The sequence below is a fragment of the Psammomys obesus genome, unplaced genomic scaffold (assembly GCF_907164565.1).
Source record: "Psammomys obesus unplaced genomic scaffold, mPsaObe1.curated_primary_1811, whole genome shotgun sequence".
Lineage (NCBI taxonomy): Eukaryota > Metazoa > Chordata > Mammalia > Rodentia > Muridae > Psammomys > Psammomys obesus.
The window spans coordinates 10,152,636-10,172,479 of NW_026596143.1; positions in this window are offsets into that span (position 1 = coordinate 10,152,636).

A 19,844-nucleotide genomic window follows, 5' to 3' on the forward strand; every position below is an offset into this window, starting at 1 on the left:
ATATTAGATATAATATAATTATATAATATATCTATATATTAGAAAATACAATATAGTAGAATGCCATGTATATGTATTTGGCATTCTGGCTAGTGTGAGATAGAATCTCAAGTAATTCCAATTTGCATTTCTTTGACCAATAAGGATGTTGATCATTTTTTCTCATTTATTTATTTATATACAGCGTGATCACATCACAGCCCTTTCCCTCCTCCCCTTCCAAGTACCTCCCTGATGACTCCCTCCTCCCCTTTCTCAGGGAAGGTGAGGCCGCATGGGTCCAAACCCACCTTGGCACATCAAGTCACAGCAGGGCTAAGCATAAAGGATTTTGAACAATTTAAGGGTGTTTATTAGCCATTAGTTAGTTTTGAATACTAATTAATTTTACATACAAAAATAAAGGAAACTCATATTAATAAAATAGGCTCCTCGTAGCCAAATCAGGATTTAGCAACAAAATAAGGTAATGTTAAGTTATAACTTAAAATTTTAAATACATACTGATGATTCCAACTGATATAAATGAATGACTGAATTGATAAGTTTGGGGGAGATGAGGTAAATCACCCTTAAAGGAGAGATTCCAATCAGTATATGTAGATAATCCATTCAAAACATAGAGTTTAAATATATCATCCTTTTGATGATATATTTAATATTTAATAACTTGCTTTCAAATAATAAACTATAAATAACAAAAAACGGTAATCCGACAGTGGAAAAACCTGGTTCAGGACTTTAGCCAAGAGATGAGTGCCAGGATGCATTCATAGCGTAGTGTAGGTGGCCTGCGCATGCTGTGGTAAGACGCACATTCTATCTATGTTTTCAAAACACACCAGGCCCATTCTAAGCATAAGAAAGACATCAGAAAATCCAAACGGAGGCATTCTATAGGATTCCTGGCCAAGCTGCAAGACCAAAGAAGGAGAAGGAGGAGGAGAAAGAGAAGGAGTAGGAGAAAGAAGAATTGGAAGAGCAGGGCAGAGAAAAGGAACAAAAAGAACAAGAACTGAGAAGTTACCATAAAGCAGAAAAGGCGAATGGACTTGACAACCAAACATCCTATTTATCCGTGGACTGGATCTGGAATGACAGAGATGGGAACGGAGAAATTGCTAAAATCTAAACAAAGTCTGGACTTCAGTAAATAGAAGTATACCAATACCACTTTGCTAGGTACTTTTTCAGTATTAGAAACTGAGCCTAGGGCTTCTTACATGCTAAGCAGGTGTTCTACCACTGAGCTATACGCCATCACACAGTGATAAAGAATGATACTAACAATGAAAAAAAAACCTGGTTGCTATCTTTGTACATCTAGAATTATTAAAGAATATTTTAAAAAGTGATTTTCAAAAATTCATGAAATTTTGTCGAAGGCTTTTTCTCATGTAATGAGATGCTCAGGAGGCTTGTCTTTGAATCTGTTATGTGGTAGGTTACAATTACTGATTTACAAATGTTGAACCATCCCTCTATCTCTGTTATGAAGCCAGCTTGATCATGATGGATAATCTTTTTGATATGTTCTTCAATTCAATTTGCACGTATTTTTTTTTTAAATCTTGGTTCATTAGCAAGACTGGCTTATGATTCTCTTTGTTGCTGGATCTTTGTCTGACTTGGTATCAGGTAATACCAGCCTCATGAAGACAATTTGTGTTTTGTCCTTTTTTAGCTCATGAAATAATTTGAGGAGTATTGTCGTTAGCTTTTCTTTTAAGATCTGTTCTCGTTCTGTACTGACTCCATCTGGCACTGGGCTTTTTGTTGGGAAGTTTTTAGTTATTGCTTCTGTCTCACTGGATGCTATGAGTTGTGGTGGTTTGAATCCTTGGTGTCACTGAGGGGTCTCAGGAGATGTGCTTGCTGGAGGAAATATTTTACTAGGGCTGGGCTTTGAAGGTTTAAAGGTTTAAAGACCCTTGCCATTTTGAGTTCACGCTCTCTGCCTCCTTTTAGTGGCTTGAGATGTGAGCCTTCCACTCTTGGCTTCAGTCAGCAAGCCTGCCCTTGCTGCCATGCTTGCCAAGGCAATAAAGACAGATTCTTATTCCTCTGGAACCCTGAATAAACTCTTCCTTCTGTAAGTTGTCTTTGTCTTGATGTTTCATGACACAAAGTTGGGTGGGTAAAAAAAAGGGGGGGATACGAGAGGAGTGGGGAGGGAATGAATATGATCAAATTACATCATATGGGATTCTCAAAGAACTCAAAACATTTTAATTGAAAAAAAAATTGCAAGAGAGTCTTAAAAGACAATTGAAGATCATAGAAGGGTGAATGAAACTAAGCTGTCAATATCCAATAAGAATACTAGAGAAGATATATACATAAAACAGAAGTGAATGATGTTTGAACCTATGGTAAAAGATCTTACCAAAATTAAGGAACCCAAAAATGAGGGAATGGGGGGGGGGGGAAAACACACTGGGAAAAAAAAAAAAGACAAAATATGTAACTTTAAATCAGGAAGCTGAGTTACTTATGCTCCCAGCAGGATATATCAAAACAAAGCAGACAAAAGTAAACACATTTTATGTTTAATTGCTGAAATCAAAGGAAGAGAGAAACATGTTACTATCCAGAAGCATTATCTTGGGGAAATCCCGCTGGGGAGATGGAGGTGAGGACAGGAGGGTGCAGCCCGCAATGCCTTGCTCTCTAGCTACACAACACTCAGTGCACATTGGGTATTATAATTAAGGAGCAAGAGTCAGAATTCAGAGGCCGGAAGGGATGGTCAGGTGCCTCTCCGGTGCACTGGAAACTGAGTTTATCCTTTCATCAGGATACTGGGAACATAGGAAATACCTATTACATTAGCATCTTTTGAGATAAATCAGGAAGTCTGAGCTCCAGGACCATACTGGCCCTTACTCCAAGTCTTTAATCTGTGTATTAACAGGAAGCTCTGAGAAACACGGGATGCCGTCAAGCTCACTCATTCCTTGTGGCCCTGACCCCTCAAGACATTAATTCTCCAAATATGTTTTCTCTACCAACATTTGCTTCCCACGTGGCCACAGAGTGTTGTGCTGCTATTAGGGAGTAGGTTGGAATCTGGCAGTAGACAGACCATGGCAGCCAGAGATGGGAAGCAGGAAGTGAGTGGGCCGCGAGAGGAAGAAAGGGGGAGTGGGAAACAGTGAGGAGGAACTCCTGCCTTGGCTCAGGCATTCTTATCAGCAGTCAGCATTAGAGCCAAAGCTTGGCTTCTTTGACTATGTCTGTGATCAATTCCATCTCTCAGTGTCTTAATGACAGATGGGTCAGCCCTTGGCCACTGCTGTTGGGGCTTGCAGAGAAGACCTTTCATCGAGGGGGCGTGCCCTTGCCAAGCTGGACTCCACCTCCTTGTGCAGAGCTCTTTTCTCAGCAGCAGCAGCTGTGTGTGCTTGCTTCTCTTCTCACCTTATCTGGCCCACCCCGGCTCCTGCCCAGTGGCTCTTCCTTCACCACCCAGACCCTGATGAATGCAGCTTTCTTTCAGCAAGGAATTGCCCCATCTTGTTGACTTGATGAAAGCTTTATGAGTCGATTTCATGTCAGAAAAAAAAAAGTGAACTCACACACGTACACACACACACAGAGAGAGAGAGAGAGAGAGAGAGAGAGAGAGAGAGAGAGAGAGAGAACATGCAGGGGCAGAGGTTACAACAGCTGAAAAGAGCTGCTGAAATCCTTATTACAAACTAAGAGACTCGGGGAGCAATAAATCACTCGCGTGTCTGCCATGAAGCCTGGAAAACAAGGCTGGCATTCAGCAACAACTGGGCTTGTGGGCTCCTCCTTTGAACTTGAAGCAGGCTGAGGCACTGTTGCCCGCCTCATCCTTTTGCTGTTTTTCTCTCTTTTCTCAACCCAAAGAACAAAAATCCCTAAAAAGTGTGGAATAAAAGAAAAAGCCACTGGTAGCCTAGGGGGTGTGGCTCTTGGCTGTGCCCCTCCAGGAGAAGGTTTTTTTTTTTCCCTATCGAATCTCTTGCTCTCTTTCTGTGTGTGTGTGTGGGGGGGGGGGGTTTGTGTGTGTGTGTGTGTGTATTCTTTTGGGGTCTTTTTTAATAATGCATAAAATACTTTTCCTTTACATAATTAGAATCCTTGATGTGAGTTCATCAAAAAGAACATAGACTGCCAAGAGAATATGGCAAAAGTCAAGCGTATTCCATCACACACTGATACCACTGTGTCTCCACAACATATTCTTGTAATAGTTATAATATGTACATCTCTGCCAGGATTCCGATTATTTTTATTCAGCCTCACAGAAGTCTGACCATTCCTTCCTTTAATGTACTTTGTTTTTTGTTTGTTTAAAGTAAGTGGCTCCCTGGTGACACCAGAGTGAATGATTCTAAAGGTGACAGTGGGGTCTGTTTAGTTTTGAAAATGGCATTTTCTACTGTGACCGGAACACTCTTAACCCAGCCAACTCCGCAGAGAGAGACCTTCAAGGAGAGCAACCACCAGACTAAGGACAAAGCTGACGTTTTGGGAAAATGTGGCCAATTTTCTTTCGAAAGAAAATTCTGACTGCTATTCCCGCCCCCACCTCTGGTTCACCCTGTCAGTACTCTCCAGAGACAAAGTTTCTGATGGTTTGAAATTGGCCAAAGCGTGACTTTAAGAACAGATTACAAGGTCTCCTCAGAGCCTTGTCCAGAGCCAGACTTTGCCCCTGTTCATCTGTCTAGGTGCCGTTTCTTCCTTCTGTCTCTCCCATCTTTACCTCACCGGCTTACAGTGGCTTCTAATCACATTTGCCCATTTTATCTTATTTGTTTCCGTGCATGCGTTACCTATCCTGAGTTCCATCTGCTACAGTTGGTAGACCATGTCATGTCACAAGAAGAGAAAGGGTGAGTCAGTGACCTTCCATTTTCTGTCAAGACAGATTGCTCCCCAGTGTTTTAGGGTTGTTTATTTAAGAAAAAAAAATGTACTTAACTCTTCGGTGAGTGAACTCTTTTCTGCAATAAAGTAATTGAGGAAGCCAACTCGTTCTCTTCAAAACTTAAACGTAGCTCTCTACCCAACCTAACAGCTAAAATTAGGCAGAAAACATTAGAAGAATGCTCAGAACCTGAGCTGCCATTGCTCTGCACGTTCCTACTCCAGCCTTGTCATTACACCCATAGCCAAATGGCCAAACAAAGCTTTGCCCAGTAGTGCTCCTCGCTGCTGCAGCCAGACTGCTGTGCTCTGTGCCAACTACTCATGGTCTCAGGGTGACACTGTCCGGGATGCATTTTCCATCATAAGCCATTCTGCCGCTCTGCAGTGAGAGATGAAGAACTCAAGTCAATCCTGGACTTAGAGCCGCCTTGGCCCTAGGATTCAGAGAATCAGAGGAAATTTGTGTTTAAGTTGGAAGGGACCACAAAGATCTTTTCAACTTGCTGAATTTACATCACAGTGAAGTGGAGAAGGAGGGGGGAGAAGAGACCGCAGAGAGGTGCTTAAATCCGGAAACACCCCGAATCCATGGCTGTGCCGTTTCAAGTGTTGAGTGAGCATTGGAGCTGGAAAGAATAAGGCAAACGTGTCAAGATTGCTTAGAATGTTCCAGCCAAAGTCTGAGCTGTGGGTCTCCAAGAGTGGCTTTGAAAGCAGCAGACATTTTCATCACCAGAAGCCAAGGCGCTTCACTCCTTGCCCATCACCTACCATTTTTCCTTGGAATAAGATGGGATTCATTCTTCAGATCTGAGCAGGAAGGGGAAATTTCCCTGAAATTAAACAAGGTCATGTTTAATGATGAGACTCTCCTTTCCCAAATGATAGATAACTCTTCTCCTGAGACTCTTTGGATGGCCAATCTCCTCAGAAACTCTGTCCCTGGACTGTTATATCCTCTTTCTCTTTCAAAATCATAAACCAGCTTCCCAAGATCTTGGGACATTCTGAACCACAGACATACCATGGAGGCTTGAATGGTTTTCAACTTTGTGTGTGCACGCACACACATACCTTCTAAGTGGTTTTTGTTGTTGTTGCTGTTTTTCTGCTAGATTGTTTATTTTATGTGAATGAGTGTTTTGCCTACAAGTTTGTCTGCATACCACCTGGATGTCTGGTGCCGACAGAGGTGAGAGGAAGTCCTCAGATTCCCCCAGTTACAGATGGTTGTGAGCTGCCGTGTGGATTCTGGAAACTGAACTGTGGTCCTCAGCAAGAGCAGCAAGTGCTCTAACCACTGGCCAACACCCCCAGCACCCCTTCTAAGTGTTTTTGGGGTTTTTTTTTTACAGTTGTATACTGGAATGGAGCTCATTCCTGCTAAAGGAGCTCTGTCTCAAAGTGCTGTGTATCAACTGGGAAAGATGCTGAGCCCTAAGGAAAGAAAAGCAGCAGAGATTCATTTTCTTTCAGTCCTGGGGGCTGGAAGTCCAAGACCAACGTGTCATTAGGCTTCTGCTGAGACCCCTTTCCTTGGCTTAGAGACAGTCAGCTTCTCCTCCGTGCATGGCCATGTGCTCTTTCCTCTGGATGTGCACGGATCCTTGTTTTCTACTTGTCAAATAGTGCTTTGCTTGGTCATAATAACCTCTTCAGTGAGCATAGCTCTAGATTCAGCCACAATATGAGGAAGTAGAATCAGCATTTTTTTTTCCCAAGACAGAGTTCCTCTGTGTAGCCCTGGCTGTCCTGGAACTCGCTCTGTAGACCAGGTTGGCCTTGAACTCAGACATCTGCCTGCCTCAGCCTCAGTGCTAGAAATAAAGGTGTGCGCCACCACCGCCCAGCCGGGAGTCAGTATTTAAACATAAATTTTAGATGTATGGAATTCAGCCAAAGCCACCTCCTATTTCTTTCTTTAATTTCATTTCTAGAGAATTGAGCTGTGGAAAGATCTGAGAGCTGGCCTTGAGCACAAGCTGAAGCCAGCACTTGGATCCACCAGAGCCAGGGTTCCGGCCCCCAGTGGGTCTTTAAGGAGTCCCCAGTTTAGTGAAGGCAGATCAGCGAATAAAGTTGAATCAACTACACATTGCCAGATGGATGATGGGGAAATGGGTCATGTCTTGATTTCAGGGGGACCCTTTCTTCCATCAGGGCTCTGTCTGAAGAACCCCTGAAAGGCCTTGTCCATCCCCTCTGAGGCAGTGTATGGTAATGGAAGCCAAGTGAACTAGCCTACAGGACAATCCTCTATTCCTCACCCAGCACACCTCCGTGACTCTGCTTTCTGATGAGCTGAGGTGAGGTAGGGTGGGAAAGAAGCACAGGCTGGATTGAGGGGCCTCAATCCCCAGCTGGAGGCAGCGCCTTCCTTCCCTCTGAGCTGCTGACAGCTCCCTGACACTGTAGCCTGATTTGAGGAACTTGTTCTTGGCTTTCGCTTTCTAGGGTAACAAGCTTTCAGCCTCACGGCTTGCTAACACTCACAAATGAGGCCGAGTGCAGCTCAGCTGTGGATCACCTTTCAATAGTGGGTTGACAAGAAGAACAATGCGTGTGTTTGCTGCTGTCGAGTCCTTGGGGAGCATCTGTCATCCTGCGGTGAGTGTCAAAGGGGTTCAGGCTTCCCGCGACTGTCAGAATAGAAGCCAGAGAAAGACTAGTTCAAACCTGCTGACACTTCTGGGTAGAACTCAGCCACCTTCTCTCATGAGTTTCTACAGAAATAAACTTTGTTCTAGTTAAAAGAGGCTTTTAATTATAACAAGAGCACGCTGCCAATTAGGGCTATTTTCTTTTCTCCTGAAGGGTAGTTACCTTATACAACACATACACTTGCCGTTGCGTAATGGAGGAGGATGAATCTGTCCTCTTTATACAAATCCACATTCATCAGAGCATTTGACCTACACACACCCCTCCCCCATTGATATCGACTGGGCTGGAGGCGGTCCTGTGCTTCTTAGAAGATTCATTCCGGCTATTCGGAAGGCAACAAGCAGAACATCGCATCTCCTGCTGAACTCTAGTGAAGTCACCGACTTCTGTTAACAGGATGAGCAGGTTTGGGGGTGGGGAGGCAGGCAGGGGTCTCAGTCACTAGGAATTAGCCCTGAAGCGCTAGGTGTCACCTCCGACCTGAGCAGCACTGTGTGTTTCTCAGGGGGAGGTGATGGGCAGCACATGAACTTATAAGGAGCCCTCCCCCAAGGAAACCTCCACATCCAGTGTTACCGACGGACCAGCGAAAGGCCCAGGCACCCTCACCTCACAGAGTGCCTCCCTCACCTCCCTCACAGGGTCCTCTGGGTTAGGATCCAGGCTTTGAAGTGACTGTCGTGTTTCAGCCACGGTCCCTGCTTTTAGGCTCTATCTGCCAGATTTCTCTACAGCTTACTCTTTTTGCAAAGCAGTTACCTTGAGTGTCTCTAACATTCCTATCCAGTTTGACAGCTCCACCCTGTTTAGAATTCAGAAATGACGGCATCCTTAAAAGAGTGAATTCCAGAGAAAACTAAGTACCCCGTTAAACATCATTTAACAGCATGGTTTCCTTCTCGTGACCATCATGAGGATCCCAGCCTAAATGAGCTTTCTGAAATATTCATCCTTTTGAGATAAGGGAACCACAGAACCCACAGATAAGAGCTCTATGAAACGGTAAGTAAAATCACACTTCAAGGATTTACAGGAGGGCCTGGAGAGAGGGCTCAGAGATGAAAAGCTCAGCTGGTTCACAGGACCCACACTGGGACCCACAGGGGGCTGTAACTCCAGTTCTATGGCATCTGGCGCCCTCCTCTGGCCTTCATGGGCACTACATGTGCATTCCCTACACGCAGGCAAATACCGGTATGTATAAAATAAATCTTTAAAAGAGAAAAATAAAAAGCTTGTGGGGGGGGAGGGAATCACTCTGAAGATTAAAGGGGCAGACAAGTCAGTTCTGTGATCTGGCTTTTTTTGTTTGTTTGTTTGTTTGTTTGTTTGTCGTTGTTTTTTTTTTTTTTTGGTGACAGCTGGCCTGCATTCCACAGTTCAACCTAGAGGTTATCTATCTTGCCAAAGTGCCCTAAAAATGGAGGGTGTTGTGTTTACATTACTCAAAGGCTGAAGTTATCCAAATTTCACCTCTTCTAACAAGAGGGCAGGCTTCAAACTCCCACTTCCCTCCTCCCATCCTTCCAAAGGTAGGATGAGCCAAGCAGCAATTTATGTTTAAAACACAATAAAGAACAAAACTTCCTACTTTATGCAATTGAGACAATTTTTATTGACTTATTTTTATGTGCACATGCTGTGTGTGTGTGTGTGTGTGTGTGTGTGTGTGTGTGTGTGTGTGTGTACATTCCACAGAGATCATATGGAGGTCAGAGGACAACTTTGGAGATTCTGTCTCTCCTTCTACCATGTGGGTCTTGGGTATCAAACCCAAGTCACAGGGCTGACTGCAAGCCGTTTCCCTGCTGAGCCAGCTCAATGGTCACTCTGTCTTTATTTTAAAGGGGAAATTCCACTGAAAATAAAGAGAGGTGCTCAGTCTCCAGTTCACACTGTCAGACCTTAGCACAGGCTGTCAACTGTAGGTTAGCACATACGGTTCTGTCCCCAGAACTCATGTGTTGAAACTGACTGAGAAATGTGATAGCTGGCGATTAAGGAGTAGGGCGGTTGAAAAGTGACCAGGCCACGTGACCTCTTCCCCCACCCCCGGGATAAACGGAATACAAATTTTCGACAGAAAGGCCTGAAGGGCTGGGCTTGCCCCTCCACCCCCTGCTCACATTCCATAAGGGAGTGCCATGGAAGTGCTAATTATTTCCTATCTGCCTCTGAGTCAGCAATATTTAACAAACTGAACCACCACCGCCTTTTCTTCTCCTCCTCCTCCCCTTCCTCCTTTTGTTTCTTTGAGACAGGGTTTCTCCGTGTAACCTTGGCTGTCCTGAAACTTGCTTCTGTAGACCAGGCTGGCCTCAAATACAGAGATCTACCTGCCTCTGCCTCTGCCTCTGCCTCTGTGGAAAACAGCTCTCCCCCAGTCCCTGAACCTGCTGGCCCCTGGCTTATGAACCCCCCCCCCCCCCAGTTGTTGGTACTATGAAAATTTAATGTGTGGTGTTTTAAATAAAGTATTTTGTTATTGCAGTTAGAAGAGGCTAAGACATTACTATAATGAATTAATTAAATGACTCGGTAATTTAAGTAGTTTTTTTTCCTTAGCACACAAACTCAGCAGATTGCCCCTCTAACTAGTATAACCCAACCTCCCGCTCAATTCCACTTTTGCCCTTTCCATTAAGTTGCCCAGTGAATGCATTCATGAAGCCTTCTTCATCTGGTCTTTTCAGTCTGACCCATGCCGAATATTGCCTGTGAGTGTCTGAGTATCTGTCTGGGGGGACCATAGTTCTAGCGGCTCCCAGAACTGGAGCGCTCGTCTGAGCATGGCTTTGGAGTGAATGATGTCACAGGCGGCCCTGTGAAGGCTGGTGTCAGTGGCTCATCTGCCAGGGTCTCCTCAGCTTATTTTCAACTTCCATCCACTCTGTAGTCCAAACGATAGCAACAGATCTCTTAACCTCAAGAAGACATGTTTATAAAATGCTAGAGGAAGAGAATGAAAATTGTAAGCAGATCGGATAATAGCTACAAGCAATCTGCGATTGTACAATTTCAAGTGTCTCCAATAACAGACTTGTACTGGTGGACAAGAGCCACATCTATGGAAGGAGAAAATCGTGGAGAAAGAAGCAAAGTCCTGAGCCAAGAGTTGTGGCACACACATGTAATCCCAGAACTCAGGTGGCAGAGGCAGGTAGATCTCTGTATTTGAGGCCAGCCTGGTCTACAGAAGCAAGTTTCAGGACAGCCAAGGTTACACGGAGAAACCCTGTCTCAAAGAAACAAAAGGAGGAAGGGGAGGAGGAGGAGAAGAAAAGGCAGTAGTGGTTCAGTTTGTTAAATATTGCTGACTCAGAGGCAGATAGGAAATAATTAGGATCTATGTTAGCTCTATACTGACCGTATCTCTTGCCCACAACAGTAACAGCTGAAGGAGACTCCTGACTGACAGCCTGAGCCAACTTAAAAAACAGTAAGATGTTAGCACTGCCTTTTAGAACTGCTGAAGGGCGGGCCTGCTGGGACCTGGCAAGCTTCCTTCCAGAGTGACTGGTGAACCCTGTGCATCCTTGTGAACCTTGTGAATCCACTCAGAATTAGGTGGCTTGTCCCCGGGACGTGACAGAGAATCTGTTTTCCACCCTTTGAGTCTAAAGCTAGTCTACAGTTTTGCAAAGAAAACTTCTTCAAGCATTTCCCAATTTCTGGTTACTTTTCTTTTTGAGTTAGAAATGTTAGTTTTAATGGTTTGATTGAGCCAACCTATGGATACTATAGAGGTTGGCAAAGTTTCTCTATAAAGATCAAAATAGCAAATAATGTAGGCCAGCTGAGCCTACTGAAGCCCAAGAATAGTGATAGATAATATGCAAACAAGTGGATCTGAGTATAATCTTTAATACAAATATAACAATATAATAAAACTTTAATTATGGTCCACTGATCCTAAATTTTATACCATTTCCATGTATCACAAAATAGTCTTTCAATTTCCTGAATCACTCTGAGATATAAAAACACCCACTTGAAGCTCGTTGGCTGTACAAAGCTTGGGCGACCAACCAAACTCGGCCTAGGTCCCCAGCTTGCTGGCTGACCTCTGCTGCAGAATAAAACTGTCTTCCGTGGACATCTGCTCCTCAGTGCAGCCTGCTTCCAGCGGCGCTCACCCTGACAGCTTGATTAGGGTGTCTCATCAAGTCTGTGAAGTGGAATAAATGAGGGCAGGTCCCTCCTAGCATCCCCCATGCCGTGTGTGGACCCGGGTGTTACTTCACGTATCCGATTCCGGTGCAAGGGGGGGGGGGGAATGCTTTCAGGCCGTTAATAATTTTCAGGGGGACACCTTGAGACTCCACTGGCTGCAGGCGCCCTGCAAATGGGCTCTAATGGCTTTTATTTCTCATTCTTGTCACCTCAGATCTAATCAGCTGTTTTGTCATTTTTAATTCCGATTTGGCAGGGTTCTCCAACTTTCCTAGCCTTTGTAGATAGAGGCTCAGAGGGAAGCCAAGTCCTGGGCCTCTTGGGACCAGGAAGAGACTGGGGCTGAGGAAAGGATTGGATTTCAGGCTAGCTAGTAAGGTCTGGGGAGCTACACTGACCGCAAATGACTCCCCTTCTTAGTCTCTGCTTCCCTAGCTGGGCCCACTGATGTTCTGAAATTATTTTTTGTGTGCACGGCATCTTTAGTTCTTGGTTAGAAATGAGTTGCAAAGTGCTTATCATTCTGTGTAGCTTTGGGAGAGGAAAAGCACCTAAGAGGCCTCCTGAGATGAAGGGATTTTTTTTTTTTCCAGTGCTGAGGAACTGAACTCTGACCTAGTTCCTCTAGAGTGGACCTTTGACTAAAGACAGCAGTAAGGACTTGTGACCAAGAAACGAATCTATCAAATAAATATAAGGCTAAAAGGAAACCCAAGGGTTTCTTTCAGATAAATGAATGATGACATTAGTAATAGCTTATCAACTGTCAGTGTTTTCACATCCTGCATATAACACGGAGCATCTCAGATGAATCTCTACCTCAAGGATGTTATCTTCATCCTTTTTGATCTGTAGGAGATGCTCAGTAGGCCGGTGGTTTCCCCGGGTCCTTAGCTGGAGAGCAGCAGGCACAGTTCACAAACACAGAGTGTCTGGCTTCCACGCCTGTTATCTTAATTACCCATCAGGCAGCTGTGTGTCTTTCCCAATCATTCTACCCTCTGAGCCTCAGTGCCCTCCCCTCAAAAATAAAGCCTGACACTGTAAAACCCCCCCTCTTCCTTCCTTGGCCAGACTGGCAAATCTCTTCTCTCCTGCACACTCAGGAAGAGAGAAAAAAAAAGAAAAATTAAACAGTAAACGTTGTAAGTAATTTAGTAGGAAAAAAAAAAAAAAACAACACTGAATTTCCAGGATTTGTATTTAATATGTTTAATTATATCTTGGAGCTCCCTGTGTCTTCTACACACCCCTATTTTTTTGTTTGTTTGTTTTTTGTTTTTTGTTTTTTTCTCAGCCCTGGAGGTAAAACCTGAGGCTCCCAGCACGCTAGCTGGGTGCTTCACCAGTGAGGGACAGACACATCCAGCCATCCCTCTCTTACAGAAACTAGCATGCAAGCACACAACAACCAGCCTCCTGACATAGCAGCCATAATGAGGGCCTGCTTTGAGTGTGCTTGCAGAAAGCTTGTAAACTCTCCCACAGGGTTAGTACAAATCAGAGGAAAGAACTTTTACACTCAAGAACCTGAAGAATCTGAGTTATCAAGAAACTGTTATTCATATCACGCTTGATTTATTAAGACAAAAAAAGGGTTGCTTGCAAAATTTTTCCAGCAGGATTGAAGTTCCAGGCAGCTGGGGATTTAGGGAAATGTCTTTAATGCACTGCTTAATAGGGAGTGCTTCTATTTAATTTTGTAAAGTGAAAACAACCTATTAGCTAGCACCTCCCCCTCCTTATTCCTGCGGTGGTCAGATGCTAAGTTGTAGATAGAAGGACTGAAGCTATGAAATCCAATGTCCTCTCTTGACCATTTCACACAGACACAGGTACACACACATTCACAGACACACACACACACACACTCACAAACACACACACACAAAATTAATAAATACCACCACTGGAGCAATTTCCATCCAATTAAAAACCGGAAATGTAAGGCCTACCTCAGCAGAAGCCTGAGAAACTGGAGGAAAATGGCGCATCTCCGTGAAACCCGGCCAATGCCACCCAATCAGCTCACGTGGGGAAGCTATTGGTCTCCCACCCCCAGTCCCAAAGCACACAAACTGTGGCATGTTTTCTTTTTAAAAAAAAGTCCGATCGAGGATCTGGCAACAAGCGTCTTTCCTTCCCTACCCTCCAGGCTGTAGCTGAAAACCTGCTCCCGGCTTCATTTATATACCTCAGTGGCTCTCAAATATCGACTGTTCGGATATTCTTCAGAAAAAAATCCATCTGGGGACCTTTAAGTTGGGGTTCACAAATGAAGCACACCCCATGCATTTAAAGCAGGGTGTAAATGCAGAAATCCCCCCAGCCCAGTCCCCACTTCCTTCTACCTAAGTATCTCTTTATTCATTACTTTAATTACCTAATTGTAAATTTCTTTAGGGGGTTACTTAGAAAGAAAATTAGCATCAAAGCTTGGCAGTAAATTCGGGGGCTTTTGGAGACAGTCCAAGCTGTTTCACCTGTGATTAATTAGATGAGCTTTTTTTTTTTTTTTTTTTTCCTTTAAGTGCCAGAAGGCTGTTGAGATCTTTATGCAGGTACATGACTGCTGGCAGTACTGGAATTATGATTGATGCATGTGTCTGCAATCATAAGACTACGGCCCAGCTTCTGTGATGTGACATGGCGTGTGTGTGTGTGTGTGTGTGTGTGTGTGTGTGTGTGTGTGTGTGTGTAAGAGAGAGAGAGAGAGAGAGAGAGAGAGAGAGAAGGAAAGACTTTGAGAGCAAAACTCCAAGTGTTTTGAAGACACAAAAAGAAGCCTCTTTACTATTGTTGTTACAGGACTACAAAACTGGAACTCTTATCAAAATATTTCAGCCGTGTGGTTTTAGCATACATCTTCCTCTACAAACAAACAAACAAACAACAGAAGCCAGAACCTATGTCTCCATCATTTCACACTAGTGGAAAACCATAGGCAAAGAGATCAGTCATTTCAAGTAATTCGTTGGATAAAAAATTATTTCCAATGTGTGGCAGTAGAGTGAAAGTAACTTTCGGTATGTTTCGGAGCGTTGATACTCCTGGTCACAATTACGCTCCCAAGCATGCGCAGAAGAAAACTGATGCCAGCCTGTCATTTTTCTTCATTGTGTGAAATAGATGAAAAGGATGTTTTAGCGTTTGACTCGGTCAGAGGAGGAAATTGAAAGTGTTTGCCGGCCTCCACTGAGGTCCTAGCGGCCTTCTGAGCTCCTCCAGTTGAGATCATTATCCGGTAACGTCCATTAACCCGAGTCTACAATGTCTGTGACAATATTGGGACAAGTTAAAAACCTGGTGCAGATCGTTCTCAAGAACAGAAGTATCACCTGAGTTTCCGTATAGGCTCCAGTCCGGATCCTCAAAACTTTTCCTGCAAAGAGCCAGAGAGCGAGCCGTGTAGGCTTATGGGCCGGTAGTTCACCCACCCTTACAGCTTCCGAGCTCTGCCCTAGTAAAAAGCAAGCAGCCGGGTCCCACAGGCAAAGGCATGGGTGAGTGCTTTCCACACGGAAAGCTCTTTATGCCTGCTGGGCTATAATGAGCATGGGAAACACCTGGGGATATTATGGCATGGTAGATTCCAACTCTGCAGCCTCAGCCGCGGGCAGGCAGGCCTGGTCATCTGCATTCCATCAAATAGGCTAGCAGAGAATGTGGCAGCTGCTCATTGGCGGGCATCACCTTGAAAGCCAGGAGGTACAGGGTCTTGTCTTCCCTTCCCTTCCCTTCCAGGGCTTTTTCAGAAGGTTTAAACCCTTCAAGCAGAACACTTTCAAAGACCGCACCCCTTTGGGAAAGGCTGGGCTTAGATCACCCTCTTTTTAACCCACTGAAGGGCGCCTGCTTTTCACTGGCCAGATGGCTCCCCTACGGCAAAGCAGCAGGCAATGTCAGGCCTGCTGTTGCATCTTTCCAGCCTCGGCATGCAGGGCTCTAACCACAGAAACTCCAGCCCTCTGGCCCCTGCCTAATTGGTTGCAGCACAAGAGCTAATGTAGGTTGAGAGACCAATTAACGGAGCTTGTTTCTACAGACTGCATCTGAACATCAATTATGCTAACAACACACTCTAAATTAAGACGTTTCCCTGCCACTGTCATTTGCCATGGGACCCTTCAGAGAAGAGCAGAGAGGAGCTGCCTGAAAGTTCTGCTGTGCCCCATCGCTATGCAGGGCAGGGAGCAGCTTCAGGACTAGAAAAACCACAAAGCAAAGCAGCTAATTGGTTACTTTATCCCCACCTCGGTGAGGATTAAGGCTCAAGCGGCTAGAAAATATGTTTGAATGGGAGACTCTGGAAATCTCTTCTTATGATCTGTTCATTGCGCTAAGAAAGGGAAAACACCAGATAGCAGAATGTTAGCTTAAAACTTCAATCAGCCCACCAATCACCAGGAACTAGTGGATGGAATGAGACAATTGTATCTTCTTCAGCTAATTTAGCTAATTTTAAACTCACCTCAAAACATCCATCCAATCTAAGGATCCACTTTTCCATCAACATTTTGGTCTCTGAGTAGCTAAACTCACTTTAATGCACCCCCACCACCCCCACCATGGACTGAGCATGTTAAATAACCAAACTGAAGACACAATCCTTACCCTGAGTAGCTGGAGAGAATGGACTGGCTGATTGAATAATTTACTCAATCTCCACTCAACAAAAATTTATGAATCAGCTGCTATTTCAGACGCTTTTCTGGACTAGAAGTTTTGTTCCTACACTCAATTTGTTAAAAGTAATGCTTCCGGGTTAGGACTCTGATGACACAGATACTAAGACATCACGTGTGATGTATTACTATACTCCGAATCAAACGGTAATACAGAATTATTTTATCTATTTGCTTACTAGCTTATTTTGCCACAAGGTACCACTATGTTGCCTATGCTGGACTGGAAAGCTCTGTGTGGCCTGTAAAGACTTCAAGTTCACTCTCATCCTGCCTCAGCCTCCAGAGTGCTGGTATTCTCGGCATAGGCCACAAGTCTCAGCTTATAAATTTAAAACAGAGTATTGTGCTGTCTCCCATTCTCCATATGGCCTCTTTCACGATCTTATCACCATGCTGATAAGGCTGTCGACTGCAGCCTAAAAATGGAGAGCCTCAAGATCACATTGGTCTATGAGCATGTCTGTGAAAGATTGTCTTGATTGATGATTGACAGGGGCCAGCAGTACCATCCATAGGCAGGTGGGTCTGGGGTATAAGGGGGCTAGCTGAGCATGCACCAGTCAGCCATCCCATAAGCAGTATTTCCCCATGGTTTTTGAGTCAGCACCTGCCCTGACTTCCTCAGATGACAGATGATGAACTGGTCATGTTGTTTGTCAAAGCAAAACAAATCAAAACAAAACAAACAAAAAAACAAAACCTAACTAGAACAACCACTCCTGCTGAATTTGTCAAAACTTCAAGAGAAAATAGAATGCTGGGCTTTACTTCAATTTCTACCTAATTAAAATCGATCCGTTTGCGCTTGTTCTCACCCCTTGTATTAGTTACTTCTCTGGCGCTGTGATTAAACACCATGGCCAAGGCAACTTTTACAAGGATGGTTTCTCTGCGCTTAGGGCTCCAGGGAAATGACAGTCGTCACCACCACCGTGGGAGAGCATGGCAGCAGGCAGGTATGGCAGGAAACCGCAAAGCAGGAAGCGGAGAGAGGGAACTAGGAATGGTGGTGGCTCTGGCACCTAGAAGCCCACCCCCAGTGACAGTGTTCTTCCATCAGGGCCACACCTCCTAGACCTATTCAAACAGTGCTGCCAGTTGAGGACCAGGTACTCAAAAGTCTGAGCTTATAGGGGACATTCTTATTCAAATTACCACACTCACCTCATCTTTCTTGACTTTTTAAAACTGGGCACCAGCTCAATAGGCTCACCAGTCTTCCAGAGCTCCTCCCACTAGGCCAGCCAACCCTTCTCCTGTCCTTTTCCGACTCTTACTTCTTTTTATGTCCTTTAAAACACTGTATTTTCGATTTATGTTTCTACAGTCTGTCTGTGTGATGAAGCCTAATGACCTAGTGTCCATTTTCCATCTACTCAAAACACACTTAGGTCAACTCCGCCTTTTTTTTTTTTTCCCCAGCCTTAGTCCCATCTACCTGGCACCCAGGAAATCTCAACATGCTCTGAGCTTAAATCAGCACAACCTCCTCCCATAGGTCTTATCTTGGTGAATGATGGAATCATCTGAAACTTGGACAGGATCACCTGCATTTTCATTTCTCATCCTGACACCTAATCAATCAATAAGTCCTGCCAGCTATTTCTCAAATATATGACACATCTGTCCCCCCTTCCCCGTTCCTAACTTCCTGCCTTAGTTCAGAGTTTATCGTCTTTTATTTAGATGAGAGCAGTTAGATTACCATCTGGTTTCCTTGCCTATAATATTATCTCTGATGCCATACCCTTCAGTCTGTCTCTGTCTGATATGCCACAGCCAGGGTTGCTTTCATAAAGTATGAATCTGACTCGAAGCAAAGACACATATTAATCTTCTGTGGATAGACAGGGCTTAGTGGTGGCCATCACCGTGAGGGACTTCAGTGAAGAGTAAAAGAAGGGCAAATGACAGTTTGCATCTAGAATGTTTTCAAAGGTAATGGCTTAAAGGTTTGGTTTCCAGCCTGGTGCTATAGGAAAATCACAGAACCTCTATCTGGCAAGCCTGTTGTAAGTTCTTCAGGTGAATGGTGGCATGTCCTTGAAAGGGGTTGTGGGATCCAGGTCTCTTCCTCTCTGTCTACTGGGCTTAACTCATATATCTGCTTGTGTCTGCCCCCTACCTACTGGCATTAAAGGAATATGCCACCACATTCATCCTTTTCCATTTAGTATTACTTGTGGGTTATTGTCATTGTGTGTAAGAATGCTTTGCCTACATGTATGTAGGCTCATCAAATGCATGTCTGGGACCTGAGGTGGTCAGAAGAGGGCATCAGATCCCCTGGCTTTGGTGAACACTTTCTTCTGCTCACCTTCCTCCCATGATATTCCACAACAGGCCCAAAGCAACAAAGATAAGTATCCTAGGCTAGACCTTTTAAAACTGATCCAAATTAAAAGTTTTCTCTTTGTAAATTGATCGTCTTGGGTATTTATCTAACAATGCTTGGCTAACGTCACCTGTAATAAAGAGCTTTGCCTTCCTCTTCCATTTTCCTCTTTCTGGTACCTTGCCCTCAGGCAATGTTGCATAAGCAAATGTCTAACAACTCATTTAAGAAATAAATACACACATAAATACAGAAACAAACAAATAAATAAATATCCCACCCCCCAGAAACACACACACACACACACACACATTTGTAGAAATCACTGATTTCCACGGCACAGAGACGCTGTCTCTGGTTCATTAGAACTAGCCAAAGAGCCACATAGTTAGTTAAAGGTGCAATTCCCACTCGGAATTCCTGCTGACAGTGAGTTTTGGAGGAAATGCGTAAAAAAGTGGCCCTGGTGGCTCTGGACAAGCCAGTTTCAATACATTACTGTGCTTGCCTCACCAACCACCCCAGGGTCCCATTCAGTCACCCTCCCGTCTTCTAAAGCATAGCTTTCCTCATGAACTGATAAGGATAGACAGGTTTTAAGTTCTGAAAACTGTGAGCTGTTGTTCATAGCTGCCCAGAGGCTTTAGTGGAGGGTTTTTTAATTGCTCAAAGAACACAAAGCTGCAGTCAATTCGTAATGTCTGCCATGAGCATGAGAATCTATAACAGGTATAGTATGCTGTTTACATATAAACATGTAAACATATAGCAGGCATAGTATACACATGTCTATGTATATATGCTTACTATGTTTATTATATGTTTACTATGCCTCCTATAAGTGCTAATTCGAATACAAGATTCCTTAAGCAACTAGGAAATCATTGACAAGTTCTAGAATAAGAAACTCGTTATTCTAGAATACAAGTCCTCCGTACCTAGCCTAGATATGATTTTTTTTTTTTTTTTTTGGCCTGGTATTTTACTCTCTAACCCTTATTCATATTGGAAGGCCTAAGGTGCCAGGAACACGTGTGTGTGTGTGTGTGTGTGTGTGTGTGTGTGTGTGTGTGTGTGTG